The sequence below is a fragment of the Ovis canadensis genome, chromosome 14 (genome assembly GCF_042477335.2).
Source record: "Ovis canadensis isolate MfBH-ARS-UI-01 breed Bighorn chromosome 14, ARS-UI_OviCan_v2, whole genome shotgun sequence".
Taxonomy (NCBI): domain Eukaryota; kingdom Metazoa; phylum Chordata; class Mammalia; order Artiodactyla; family Bovidae; genus Ovis; species Ovis canadensis.
Window position 1 is genome coordinate 53,180,521 of NC_091258.1, and position 11,996 is coordinate 53,192,516.

General features: G+C 42.8%; 1 protein-coding gene across 1 annotated transcript in view; it reads left to right on the forward strand.

The window, feature by feature from the left end:
* HYDIN (HYDIN axonemal central pair apparatus protein) overlaps positions 1-11,996 on the forward strand; it is a 347,975-nt gene that overhangs the window by 224,009 nt on the left and 111,970 nt on the right.

Below are 11,996 nucleotides of genomic sequence, written 5' to 3' on the forward strand. Positions count from 1 at the left end.
GTACATGTATCTTTTCAAATTCATGTTTTGGGGTTTTTTTCCAATATATACCTAGGAATGGAATTGTCAAGTCATACTATAATTCTATTTTTAGTTTCTTGAGAAACCTCCATACTGTTTTTTGCAGTGACTGCATCAACTTATGTTTCCATCAGCAGTATTTGAGGATTCCCTTTTCTTCACATCCTTTCCAGCATTTGTTATTTATGTTCCTTTTTATAACTCTTCTGATAGATGTGCAGTGATAGCTCATTATAGTTTCAAAAATTTGCATTTGTCTGATAATTAATGATGTTGAACATCTCCTTCGTGTGCCTATTGGACATCTGCATGTCCTCTTTGGAAAAATGTCTATTCAGGTAGTCTGCCCATTTTTAAATCAAATTGTTTGTTTTTCTGATGTTGAGTTGTATGAGCTGTTTATATATTTTGGGTATTAACCCCTTATTGGTGATATCATTTGCAAGTATTTTTTCTTCCATTTAGTACGTCTTTTCACTTTGTTGATGGCTTCCTTTGTCTACACAACTCACAAACTTACATAACTCTTGAGAAATAAAAGAGAAAATATTACTTGTCATTTTTGGAAACTAAAGTAGCCAAAACCAATTAAGCCAGATCAGAGACATAAATATTTCATGTCATTATCACTCATTAATTTAAAAATGTGAATGCAAAAATCCACCAAAATGTTAGCAAATTGAATCCAGCAGGATAAAAAGATGGACTATCATGACCAAGTTGGGCTTATTCCAGGAGTGCAAGGTTGAGTCAAGATATGAAAAATCTAAACATTCATCACTTTACTATTTTAAAGAAATATGGTCCTTTCAATAGATTAAAGAGAAACCATTTAATAAAGCTAAACAACTGTTCATGGGAGAATTCCTCAACTCAATCAAGGATAACTTGAAAAACAATAATATGTTAAAATTATTTCCTTTAATATCACAAACAAGACAAAGCTGCATTTCTATTCAGTAATTTACTAAAGAGCCTGGCCTGTGCAAGAAGATACAAAAATAAACAAGAGGGGCTAGATTTGGAAAGAAAGAAATGAAACTGCCATGTTATGATTACTTATATAAAAAACTCAAAATAATCCATAGCAGATTATTAGAGTTAGGAAAAGAATTTAGTGAGGATGATGGATGGGTATGAGTTATAAAAGCCAAATGCATTTCTGTGTACCAGCAGCAAATAAAAAAGAGAATGCAAATTTTTAAATGTAGGAATAAACTTAACAAAAATTGCAAATCTCTCTATATATAAAATAACTTTATTAAAACTCATTTTCAAAGACATAAATACAAGGTGAGACATACTATGATCTTTGCTTTAAAAGACTCAGTTTGTTAAAGATATTGTATTTCTCCCCCAAATTATAGTTTCAATGCACTTATAATCAAAATCCCAACAGGTTGATTCTAAAATATTAATATATATGCAAGAGCAAAGGGACAAGATTAGTCAAGTCCCTCCAAAGTGGGAGGTCTTTCTCTACTGGATAACACATTAGTATGAAAATATAGTGATTTTAATAGTGTGGTATTGGTGCACAGATAGGCAAATGGACTAAAGAACAGAATAGAGTCCAGAAACAAACCCATAAATGTATGGAAACATAACTAAGTTTGCCGGGGTCCAGCCCCGATGGATCCAGGGTAATTCAAAGGGGGGACGGCATAGCAAGGAAAAACTTACTTATTTAGAAATATAAAAGAGAGATTAGGAAAGAATAGTGTAGTAGGAAAATTAGTGGAGAAAAGAGGCTGAATAACTTGGTTTACGTGGAAAACTAATAAAACCTCAAGACAAGATGTTTGCACCACCTATGTTAGGCCACCGGCACCTGTTTGAATAGTGGAGGGTGCCCGTCTTAGGCTCCCTCTCTCGTGGGTCTTAGAAGCCAGGGCAAGTAAGTATACATGGTGAGCCTCCCCGCTCCAGATGGGAATTCAGCCTGAAAAGGAGAGGGAGGGAGAGGGAGAAAGAGAGAAAGAGAGAGATTAGACACGGGGGGAGCCAGATTTCCAAGAAACCAGTTCGAGAAGCTGGTCTGAGAAACTGGTCCATCCTTTATTGTTCATAAAGGCTTTTTATACCTTTTCTTGTACATAGAGATCAATGGATAATATAAAATTATGCAGTGTCAACAGCCCTGACTCTTATCGAGACCAGGCTTTCTCTCTGCATACCTAGTTGTATACACAAGTCTTAGGTAACTTACATCATCTTCTGGCCAGAAGGCCAATTAGCATTTTACAGCCCTTTTCTGATAAGGGTAATAGTGTTGTCCTTCCCAAAGTCTGGTGCCACTCTCAGAAAGCACTAAATAAAGTTACATTCTGACATAGCAAGGACACAACAATTTATAACAAACAAAAAGGAGTACAGTGATTTATAACAAAGAGAAAATTAATTAACTCAAAAGTCTAGTGTTGCTAACATCAAAACTACTATATTCCTATTTCTGCATCCCGATTACGTTAATATCCTCCCAGGTGCCTAAAAGATAAAGGATATGGAGGCCTGGCGGCAAACATTAACTCAACAATGGAACCCTTCACCAAACTAATTCTTAGCTCTAAAAGGCTCTATATCTTTAAGATGTTTTAAGCTTCGTGCCTCTCATGGTTGGGGGCTGTAAACAATCCAAAAGTTGTAAAAGTCCGGGCAGACCGGTCAGATAAGTTAGAAACCCATCAAAGGGGTTTAAACCGAGACATTCTTTTTATATGCAGGAGACTATTGGAGCTCTAAGTTAACTTTTTCCAGAGAAAGGTGGTAATGTCAGAAGATTATAGTATAGCAGACAGTAAACAGATTTTGGTTTCAGGGTAGATGCTCAGACAGAGGACCCCTTGAGACCTGACTCGCCTTGCCCATCAGGCTTTTCCGCATGACCTTGTCCTGGGTAGGCTCTCCCGTGCTGGCTCCCGGCATAAGTTGAAATCATAAAGCAAAGGAGAAGGAATGGTATATTCAGTGAATAATCTAGGGACAATCCACTATCTATGGAGGAAAAAAAGCCTAAATGCATCCCTAAACTCACACTATTCAAAATCTAATTCCATATGGGTTAAAGACATAAAAGTCTGAACTTTAAATATGAAAAAAATGTGGGATGATGCCTTGATGATCTCTGAATAAAGGGGAATTTCTTAAGATAACAAAAAGCACAGAACCTTAAAGAAACTTTTCATGGTTTCTGCCTTAAATTTGAGAAATTTTATTCCTTTTTACACCGTAGAAGAGAATGAAAGACAAGTTACAAACTGAAAAAGGTTTCGGCATACACATTACCTTCAAATTATTAGAGTACATAATACATAAAGCATGCCTTTGAAGAAGAAAACATGTAATTCAATTTTAAAAGGGAGGAAATGAACAGTTATTTCACAGAAGAGATCTGAATGGCCAGTAAGCATATCAAAAGATGTTCCATCTTATTAGCAATCTTGAAAATGGAAATGAAAACAACAGCTGGGCACCATTGCACACCCACCATATTAAATGCAGTATGACCGTACTGAATGTTGTTGAGGGTGTGGAGGTTAGAAGCACATGTGTTGATAATAGGCGTGTAAACCAACACAATTACTTCGGAAAGCAACACGTCACTCACTGAGCATTGATCCTGAACATTCCCAAGGCTATGCCTATCTGGTTTTGTACCATCTTTCTTTGGTTCTGCTTCTGTCCTCAGCCCAGTTGGTCAGTACGTGCCATCAGTTTTTCCTCAAAAGTGTTTCCTGGATCGGTCCTTCCTTTTAGCTCCCAGCCAGCCTCTCACTCAGGCATCCCTCCTTCCAGGTTCCTACCACACTGCTAGACAGCTTGCTTCCCTCTAGCCCACACCACATATTGCTTTTCTTCAGGCTACCGCTTTCATCATCTCATTTCCTCCTCCCGACATCTGTTGCTTTTCAAGGCCAGACTTTCCATCTGTGCTTCTCTCCATCAGTAATCTCTGTCTTACCAGAGAGAGAGATTTTTGGCCTCTAGCTTTCTGCCCTCAGCACAAGGGCTCCACAGCTTGAAAAGCCCTCCTCTTAATCCTCTTGTGTCAACCACCATCTCTGTATGAGGAGCCAGAGGAAAACAGTACTCTAGTCACACCTTTCACTCCCTGGTTCGATTTAAGCTGGCTCTTGGCCCGTCGCTTAACTGAAACTGCCTCTCTCAGTCAGTAATGATTTCCAACCCAGTTGAAGCCCTTTCTCACTCCACAATGTTCCTTGGCATTCACTCTTGTTTTATTGTGAAATTACATCCTGTAGGCAAAAGCATGTATAACACATGCACATAGCTTCAGAATAATAATGAAGTCAACACTTACATCTTACTACCCTCATCATGAATACAACACCATTGGTAAATCTGAAGCCCCTGATGAAAGAGAACAATGTGAGGCCAGCCCCCAGCCGTCCTGCTTATCCTCCATGCCGATGCCCCTGGAAGCCCCCCAGGCCTCCCATAGCCCATTTATCTAGAGTCTCCTCTCCTGCTATGATGGGCGAGCTAAAAACAGGGGATCAAATTTGCCTCTGGGACTAATGGGAGGGTTTCACACCATGTTTCAAGTCTGAGCTTCCAGAAATAATTTCCTGCCTTTGTAGTCAACCTGCAAGTGACTCCAGTCCAAGAAAAGGGCGACTTTTCACTCTTCGTATTTAACTTAAAAGTGATCACCATGTGAGGAATCATCCAGTCTGCTTCTGTTTGCAGTTTAATTTAGTCCAATTTCCTGAGATACGTTACCCCATAGGGAAATGAATTGGGCTGCCTTTTCATTTCGAGTGTTATGAAACTTCTAGTACTGTTTTTATGTTATTATAGAAGAATTCTAGTTGCCTTATTTTAGATTCATTCTTTTTAAGGCATCTTCTCAGTTTCTCAAATTCAGTGGAGGGCGTCAGGCTTTTAGATATTCAGTGTGAACTAACCTGGCTTCTAAAGGAATCAATGGAAAGTTACAGGTGCACATCTGAACCTGGGTTAGAATGACATCTGCTTGCTTCATACAGTGATCTGATTTATCCACGTTTGTATTAATTAAGATTTCCCAACTCCCCCAAAGCTAGCTATATCTACTAAGAGCCAGACATTAAAGAAATTGACAATTTTTGAATGTCTGGCCCTTAGTAGATATAGCTAGCTTTGAGGGAGTTGGGAAATCTTAATTAATACAAACGTGGATAAATCAGATCACAAGGAACTGTGTTCAATGTTATATGGCAACCTGGACAGAAGGAGAGTTTAGGGGAGAAGGGATACATGTATATGTATGGTCAAGTCATTTTGTTGTTCACCTAAAACTATCACAATGTTGTTAATTGGCTATACCCTAATACAAAATAAAAAACTTAAAATTTTTTAAAAGAAGAAATTGACTTTAAAAGCTGTCCTGTTTTGGAGACATTTCTGAAGCTGATTGTAAGGGAGATTTCACAGCCCACCTGTTTGGCAGCATGTAGCAGTGGAGACACCTTCTGGAGCTTTTATAGAAGTGGTCATTTATCACAGAAATCCCTCTGGAGAGCTTCAAGGTAGACTCTGGGCACACCCCTCTACTCTTACCTTCCAGCAAAACTGTAGGAAGTCACTTAAGGGGCAGGGTCAACTGTATCTTGCTTTCCATATTTAGATAAAGTCAGAATGGGTCCCTCCTTTTCCAGAGAAAGCTTTTAGACAATGCACTGTATGTTCCTTATGTGGTAGATTCCAATTACTTTTACAATGAAAAAAAAAAAAAGCCTACTTTATGAGTCACTGCCTTGGGCATGGCCTGGCATGAAGTAACCAAGGAGGAGCCTTCTCCTGTTGTCCAGTGAAGTGTGAAGAGCATCAGCTTTGGAACCAGGCTGACTTAGCTCAGCCACTGACTTACTCTCGGAGGTTTGTCATCTGAAGACTAAAGACCATCATCATACCTACCTCATCAACCTGTTGTGAGAATTTAACTAGGCAATCCTTGAAAGGAAAGTGAAAGTATTAGTCATTCAGTCATGTCTGACTCATTGCCATCCCATAGACTGTAGCCCACCAAGCTTCTCTGTCCATGGACTTCTCTAGGCAAGAATTCTGGAGTGGATAGCCATTCCCTTCTCCAGGGGATCTTCCCAACCCAGGGATCAAACCCAAATCTCCTGCATTTCAGGAAGATTCTTTATCACTTGAGCCACCTGGGTCAGGAAGATCCCCTGGAGAAGGGAATGGCTACCCACTCCAGTATTCTTGACTGGAGAAGTCCATGGACAGAGGAGTCTGGTGGGCTTAAGTTCATGGGGTTCCAAACAGTCAGACACAACTGAGCAAATAAAACATGGGCAGTCCTTAGAAAGTGCTTAATATAATAGTTGAGAGAGAGTAAGAGATGCTAATTGTTGGCTACAGTTCCTTTTTAGGGCCTGTCTTAGTCCATTTGGCCTGCTAAAACAACTACCACAGACTGGCTGGCTTAAAACAACAGACATTTATTTCTTACAGTTTTGGGCAGGCAAGTTGTTCTTAAAGAACCACGGGTGATTTGGTGGATAGCTGCAGGGAGATCCACTGTTCTGGAAGCAGCAGCTCCTCTCGAGAACCTTTAAAAGCACAGTATGAGTAACCTGAGGTCTCAGCTGTTCCGTTGTGTCTTCCCAGCTTCCACCTTAGAACAGGTAGGCCAGCTGGAAGCATTCTGGGACATAACAAAGGGCTCAGACAGGCTGCTTTCTGCGTGAGAAAGTGTGCAGGTGCCAGATGGAAGCAGATGATGGTGATGACAGTGATGGAGACTAGAGCAGCAATGAGCTGGGAGTCAGGGCTGCCACAGTGGAGGCACGCATGACAGGGGAGCGGGGACGGCAGCCGCAGCGGCGGGAGAGGTGCTCGTCCTCCTGCTGCTTGACTTGCCTCTTCACTTGCCTCTTCCTCTCGGTATTGGGCAGGGAAAGTTGCCAATTGTGAGGGGAACATAGGTGATTACAGTCCGGCCCCTCCAGCCTCCTCCACTGTTCTCCTATTTCTGCCCCCTCTATCTAGCCAGCCACTCAGCCTTGCTCATGGACAGGCTGGGGAGGCGGCAGCAGTGGGGCTGGACCTTGGGCTGCGGTCTGCAGGATGAGCTCCTCACCCCAGGGCCATGGTCCTGCCATCCCACCTCCTAATCTGCGTCCCGCTCCATCTCCATCTCCATCTCCACCTCCTTGACCAAGGCCGCCATTGTCTTTTGTCTAAATGTCTAACACTGTTTTCTGTGTGGGCTTCCTGATTCTTATTTTGTAAAAAAAAAAAAAAAATCATATAAATACAGAGAACATCCCATTGGGTTATATTTTCCATCACGGTTTACGGCATGGTTCACAGTTTTGGTCGTGCTAGGGCTGTTCCCTTCAAATCCCTGCCCCTTTCTGCAGCCCAGATGAACTTACTGATCTTTTCACTTCCCCATTTAAAACGTTTTAGAAGACTCCCCATTTTCCTGAGGATAAAGTCAGCTCCTTAGTGAGACTTACAAGGCCCTTCAGGGTCAAGCCTTCTGCTCCCCACCCTCCCCTTATTTTGAAAACAGAATGAAAAATGACCCGCAGCAGTCACTGGTGTCCCATCAGTGCTCCTAGCACGGTTTGGAGGTCCAGTTGGAGTTCCAGCAACTCAAGGTTGTGAATGCGTGCTGTTTGACAAGATTGATTTCATTGTCGAGGTGTTTTCTCCTACAATTATACCTCCTATTTCCATTGCTTTAATTTATAATCTGTGCTACATTAAGCAAACCATACATCTTTACTTGTTAGATCTTATCAGCTAGTTTTTTACATTCCCATTCTTCCTCTCAGCTATCTGCCCTACGCTTCTCTCAATTTCTTAAACCACCCTCTCTCTTTCCCTCCTTCCTGCCCTTCCTCCAACACTGCACCTCACAAACTGCCCTAGATTAGATAGGCACCCCCCTCCATTCCTGCTTCTAAAGGGAGCAGATTATAATCATCACTTTAAATCACATTAAAAGTAGGCAAATTTCGGAGCCTCTCTGAGCACAAACACAAAGCCTCAGCCACGTTTCCATATTTGTTGCCCGGCTTTGTGGTCTTACACTTGCTGATCTTTCCACATTGGGAAGCAAATGACAGACGAAACAGATGGGACTTGCTCAGCACCTTCCCCATCGGCACTCACTCTGCCACACGAGTGGGAGAGGCGGACTGCAGACGTGCACACAGGGAAGACAGCTTGCCTTAGCCCTCCATTGTGGCCCAGAAGGCAGGTTCCCACTGGCCACCCGTGCTGAGGTGGGACACAACTGCATAGTTGAGACTGGAGGGGATGAAAAGCATCACCTCCTCGGCAGCTCAGGGCAGGTGAGGCAGCTCCCACTGAGCCAGGGCAGTGCTGCAGAGGAAGGTGTAACCAGCACCCACAGCCCCCAGGGGTGGGTGCGTCATCCTAGCGCACCCAGCCTGCGCACCACCAGCCTCTGCTGTGTCAGTAATTTCAAAAAATATTAAACACAAGCCAAACAAAACATACCTGCAGGACCTTTTTATCCAGCCAGTGGCCATTTTCACCCTCTTATATGGATGCTCCCAGAATCCAAGTTTCGATGAATCAGCAAATTAAAAGTCACTGTCTACTACAAGGGTACCCCTCTTTTTCAAGACCTTGTCTACACCGCAGAGACTTCAGTGGCTGTGCAACATACACCATTCCATCTCCAAATGTGGTCTAAACCACAATACACAGCATTACCCGAAACACCAGCCTGTCGTTTGGGGTTTTGTTTGGATGGAACACTGCATCCGGTGAAGGGAGACCAGGAAAGAAGAGAGGTGGACTTCTTTTAATTTGTAACACAAAAGAGTACATCGATCGTAACTTGCACATGAATTGAAAATAATATATGAAAAGGGAAATCGCTGAGCCCAGACCAGCGTGGCTGAGGGACAGTGTGTCTGACATTCACACAGCCCTGTCACAGCTGAGGGGAGGGTTTCTTTGCTGGCTCCTTTGGCAATCCTGACATGGGCAGCTCTGCAACTGGAGCAGTATTGATTTTCCTTGTTTGCCACGCATTCTCTTTTAAAAATAGCTGAATCTAATCCTGTTTGGGTCAGCATAAGAGGAACGTAATCATCTGTTCCTGAGAGCAAAATGAAATTTGATCCAAAAAACTCTCCCAACATTCTATTTCAATTCTTTGAAGCAGGTTTTCCACTTTAATGATAAGTTAAAGCCTTCATTATGATGAAGCTTTCTCTGTCTGCTGCCTGTTAGCAGTGGGGCAGCTTTACTAGTCTCCTTTGTTTCCAAAAGACCTCTTGCTTCCCTGATTTCCAGGTAGCATTGTCAGCTGAGGTGTTGTTTTTCCTCAGGTCTGCAGACACTCTACAACTTTGTATTTTTACTTTTCAGATAGTCCCATATGCTTTTTTCCCCCATCCAAACCACATCCCAGGGGGGTGCAAATTTTGGATGAGAATGCTGTTATGTGGGGCAGGGACCTGCAGAGTCTCCCCAGAGAGTCTGCTGCCCTGGGGTGATTTAATAAATGCTCCAAATCACCCTCTGCTGGTCTTCACTGTCCCGAGCTGGTTAGGCTGAGTGACAGTCCCACATTAATTATCAGCTCCAGCCCTTCACTGTCCTCTGGCCTTTCCTACCCACAATGGGTCCTAAATTTGGCTCTACATTAGAATCAAATTGGGAAGACATTAAACATCTAACTCCTGGGCCCTACTGAGACCGGAAGAATCAGAATTTATCCAAGGATGAGGTTCCGGAGTCTAATGAGCCTCCCAGCACCCAGTCCCTCTGTCCTTTGCCTAGCATGGTATGATTTCAGCCCAAGATAATGTCAGCCAGAGACACCTGACCTGAAAGGAGCCAAATGGAAACCTGTGGCAGATGAAAAGAGCTTTTCCACGCTCTTAGGAGGCCATCCTGGATGGGGATGGGGGTGGAGGTGGAGGTGCAGAAGAGCCAGATTACCCTGCATGCTGCCTACCTGTTCTTGTTCAACCATCCATCCATCCATCCATCCATCCAATCAGACCTGTATTGAGCTCATGCCCTGTGTCTAAGACCCTGGGCTTTGTGAGTGGTGAAGAGGAAAGACCTTGAACCCTGCCCTCCAAGAGCTCACAATGCTCGGGTGGTGCTGGCCCAGTTTCCCCAAGAGGAAACCGAACTGGTCTCTCTTCTTGAAAAGAGCAAGCGGGAGTCAGCTCAAGTCTTCAGCAGGCAAGAAAGTAATGACATTAGTTTTTCCCATCATGCTGATTTTTCTCAATGTGGTAGATAAAACTAGTTTTTAATTTGCTGTAATGATACAAGGTTTTCCTTGAAAATAAGCCTACTGATTAATACCACAATGTGCCTTCACTTCATACTCATTTGAATAGTTACAATTTAAAATACTGAATACCAAGTATGCGTGAAGATGTGGGTTAACCAGAACTCTCATCACTGTGGGTGGTAATGTAAATTGATGTAAAATCACCTTGGAAAATGGGCACTTTCCTATAATTTTAAACATACATATACCATACAACTCAGCAGTTCCCTTTCTTGGAATTTACCTGAGAGGAATGAAAACATAATGTCCACAGAAAGACATGTACTCATTTGTTCTTAGCAACTTTATTTATAGTATTAAAAGCTGGAAAAAGCCAAGGAATCTTATCAACAAGATGATGGATAAACACTCTGGTCATCACACATACTGTGGAATACTGCTCAGTGATGAAAAAGAAGAGACTACTGCCCCTTGCTACAGTATAGATGATTCTCAAAACCACTATGCTGAGCAGAAGACGTCAGACACAAAAGAGTACATATTTAGGATTTCACTTACATGAAACTGTAGGCACAGCTTAATCTACAGTGGTAGAAAGCTGATGAGTGTTCATCTGGAGCCAGGGTTGGGGGTTGACTGGGCAGAAGACACAAGGGAACTTCTTAAGATGAAGAACGTTTTAAGTGCTGTGTGCTTTAATATGGTAATGATTATACTGGAAAGGTGTGTGTATATATATATATATGCAAAAATTCATGAAACTGTATGTTTAAAGTGAGTGCATTGTGAATGTTAGCTATACCTCAATAAAATGGATTTATTAGGTGATACTCAACAAGGCAGAAATCATGAATTCGGGGGGCAGTGGGACATTTGAAGTTTAGGAAATGGCACTCAGGGGAAGTGGACAGTATCCTAAAAAATGTGCACGTGAAATGCTGTGAAACTTCAGAGGAAGATGGGAAGTAGTAGGAGCTTCATAAAACAGATAACATTTCTCCTGAACCTCTTGAGAAAAAGTAGACAGCACATGGGGTCAGAATGACCCATATGTACTCTTTTGTGTCTGACGTCTTCTGCTCAGCATAGTGGTTTTGAGAAACATCTATACTGTAGCAAGGGGCAGTAGTCTTCTTTTTCATCACTGAGCAGTATTCCACAGTATCTAAGTGAAATTGGGTTGAAATTAATATCAGGGGCCTGAGATGGGAGAGGGGAGGTATCCTTAAAAAAGCCCCTACACCCTGGGAAAACAGTAAGAATGGGGGTGACCCCACCACTTTGGCCTTTATGAGGTCCATTCTGTGAAAACTGAACATAAGACCTGGACATAAGGCCTTTAGTACCAGCTGGTGCAGCCACCCGCTTTCCCCCTCGGCCCTTGGGGGCTCTGAGAACTTGAGTGGTGACAAAGCAAACTGGCCAGGCCAGGACCAGGGTGAGGCAGTCAAGCCACCCAGAGCAAGCATGATGGGAGGCAGGGTCCTACAAGGGCTAAGCCCTCACTAACAGGACCTGAGAGTGTGTGCGTTGCAACCTTACCCTGCTTTCTGCTAAGCTGGGAGCAGGAGCCCGAGTGACTCATTAATTCCTGGCTGTGCCTGCATGCCCCTGCAGGCCACGCACTGTGTTAGAGGGCGTATTAGATACAAGTCCCCAGGGAGCTCACAGTCTAGCAGGAAGGGGGAGAACAGTGTGTCAGGGGAAGCCCGGGGGC